Raw genomic sequence first — 2,838 nt, 5'->3', positions numbered from 1 at the left:
AAATAGATTTTTTAAAAGATAAAGCATGTATAAGCTTAGATTCTTTTTTATTGTTTCTTCTCACGCATAGCTTTTAAATAACTTGAGATGATGATTTTCCCTCATCCATTATTATTTTTTTTTGTGATTTTAATGTGGGTAGTACCTAAAAAAATTTTGGAAGAGTGTAAATATATAAAAGGAAAAAGTGACATAATGAACCTTTATGGATCTAATATCCAGTTTCAGAATAGTATATTCTTCTCTAAGTCTATACTAATTCTCAATCGACATCCCCCCACTTTTTTTTTTCAGATAAACCCTAGATAGCACTTTAGTATATCCGAGCATGCAGTATCTATAAAGACACTTTAATATGTATCTATAAAAGACACTTTAAAAATCATAATTCCAATATTTTTATCTTTTCTAAAGTAATTAAATATAAACCTTTAATGTGAAAAACACAGTATTAACATTTCTTTCAATATTTCATAGTATTTTTAACTTACCAGTTTGTTTGAATCAGGAAACAAAAGATATTCAGTGCATTTCATTGATAGAATTTAAATTGCTTTTGATTTATAAGCTTCCCATCCATTTTTTTCTTTCAATTTATTTGGTAAAGAAACCACAGGTATTGATCCTATATAACTGCACATTTTGAATTTTGCTCATTGTCTCCTTTTGTATCAGTTAAGGTGGTCTGCATACCTTTTGCTATAAAGAGTGGTTACATTTAGAAGGCTGATCAGATTTGTCCTATCTTTTTTATATTAATACTTCACGGGGAATTGTAGCTTCTATCATACCACATCAAGAGGTACATTATGTCTAGTTTTCATTTTTCTTGTACTTACTGAGATTGATTTAACAGCTAGATATTCCGAATTTTTTAAACATCAATACAAACTTAGAATGTTACCAATACAGTATTTTTATGAAAATTAAGATTATCAAAACATTTAAGATATCTGCACTTTTTTAACATTTACATTATTTTAATTAAGATCTTTTCTATTCTTTTGTATCTATCAGTTTATTTATTTTTATTATGGTCAATATGCATAACAAAATTACCATTTTTACCATGTTAAAGTGTATAGAAAAATATGGAATGTCTCATGAATTTACATGTTAGTATGTCACAGGGTCTGTGCTAATCTTCTCCTTGTCATTATTATTTTAGTGTATGCATAATGCTGACAAAAACTTGCATTTCTTTTTATCCTTGGAATATACCTGAATATCTGACTAGGTCTATATTCCAAATTACCCTATCTTAAAATCCTATTAATGAATAAATCTGATGGCCCTTAAACATTTTTCATTGCAAATGTGTTTCATTGTTTTGTCATTTGTTATTTATTGATTATAATGTTTGTGCGATTTTTTGGACAAGTAACATAACTAAAATTACTATTAATTATATTTTGTGAGTCATAATTAAGAGTAATTATCAAGTTTAAAGGCGAACTAATTTCTTCTAATACTGACATATTTATTCTGGAGATAATTTTGTCTTTTCTTTGTGTGGTTATGCCATTATTCCAACACTACTAGTTATGGGGAATATTATTCTCACCAATTCCTAATGTTATGTTTCTAATATACTAAGTTCTTATTTGCAAATATTTCTATTCTCAGATTTTCTTAGTCCATTAATTTTTTAATATCTTATTCTCTTGCATATAGAGGTCATAAAATACACTTCATATAGAAGGGATTAAAATATCCTTTTCATGGTTTCTGTATTTTCTCTATTTATCCTTTCATATAGACCTTATAATTTTTTATCTCAAGAAAAAAGGTCCATTTCTAAATTGCAATAATATTAAATTTATAAGTCAAGGATTTTTATTAATATTCACATAAATGGTTGGTTTTTAGATTTCTTTTTTGGAGCATTTTTATCAGGTTTTATAATCAATAATATACTCACTTTATAACAAGAATTTAGAAGGGTTATTTTTCCCTGTGTTTATTTTTCAAATATTTAAGTAGTACTTGGATTATCGTTAAAGTTATTTAAAGCAAGTCACTTGTGAAAGCATTTGGAGTTTAAATGAAATAATTTTACCCAAGTATGTATTGGTATGGGTTGCTTGTAAAACTTTTCTCTGAGAGGGGACCTGGGTGGCTTCATCAGTTAAATGTCTGCCTAACTCTCAGGTTCTGATTTCAGGTTCCTAGGATTGAGCTCAGGCTCCATGCTCAATGGGGAGTCTGCCTCTCCATCTGTCCTTTCCCTCTGCTCATCCTGTCTCACGGTCTTGCACTTTCTTTCTCAAATAAACAACTAAAGTCTTAAAAAAATTTTTTTTTTGAGAAATGATATTCTCTTTCAAATTTAAGGTATAATTCTTTATTTCAGGAAAGTTAAATTATAGTTTTTAATATGTATTCATTGCTTTTCCTTTTGTTTTCACTTGGATTGTATGTATGTATATATGTAATGTGTGTGTGTGTATGTATAATTTCTGTACCTTTTGCTATTACTTCCTCATTTTATGTCTATTAATTTTTGCTTGATTTTAAAATTTACTATTCTATTTTTCATTGTCTATGTCTTTTACTGTATCATGTGATACTTTTTCATTCTTTTTTTAAAAATTAAATTAAATTTAATTTTCAGTGTTCCAAAATTTATTGTTTATGCACCATGCCCAGTGCTCCATGCAATATGTGCCCACCATTATACCCACCACCAGGCTCGCCCAACCTCTCTCCCCCCCCATCCAAAACACTGTTTGTTTCTCAGAGTCCACAGTCTCTCATGGTTTGTCTTCCCCTCCAATTGCCCCCAACTCACTTCTCCCCTCCATCTCCCCATGTCCTCCATGTTATTCCTTATGCTCC

General features: G+C 29.1%; 1 non-coding gene across 1 annotated transcript; it reads right to left on the bottom strand.

Moving 5' to 3' along the window:
- Window positions 1-1,085: 1,085 nt before the first annotated feature.
- LOC116863586 lies at window positions 1,086-1,196 on the bottom strand. The gene has a single exon (XR_004381838.1). It is a non-coding gene; the product is annotated as a U6 spliceosomal RNA (small nuclear RNA).
- Between the last annotated feature and the right edge of the window lie 1,642 nt (window positions 1,197-2,838).

Source organism: Lontra canadensis, unplaced genomic scaffold (assembly GCF_010015895.1).
Source record: "Lontra canadensis isolate GAN:19392208 unplaced genomic scaffold, GSC_riverotter_1.0 scaffold1730, whole genome shotgun sequence".
Taxonomy (NCBI): Eukaryota; Metazoa; Chordata; class Mammalia; order Carnivora; family Mustelidae; genus Lontra; species Lontra canadensis.
The sequence above is the reverse complement of the archived record's forward strand: the minus strand, read 5'-3'. Positions and strand labels throughout refer to the sequence as shown.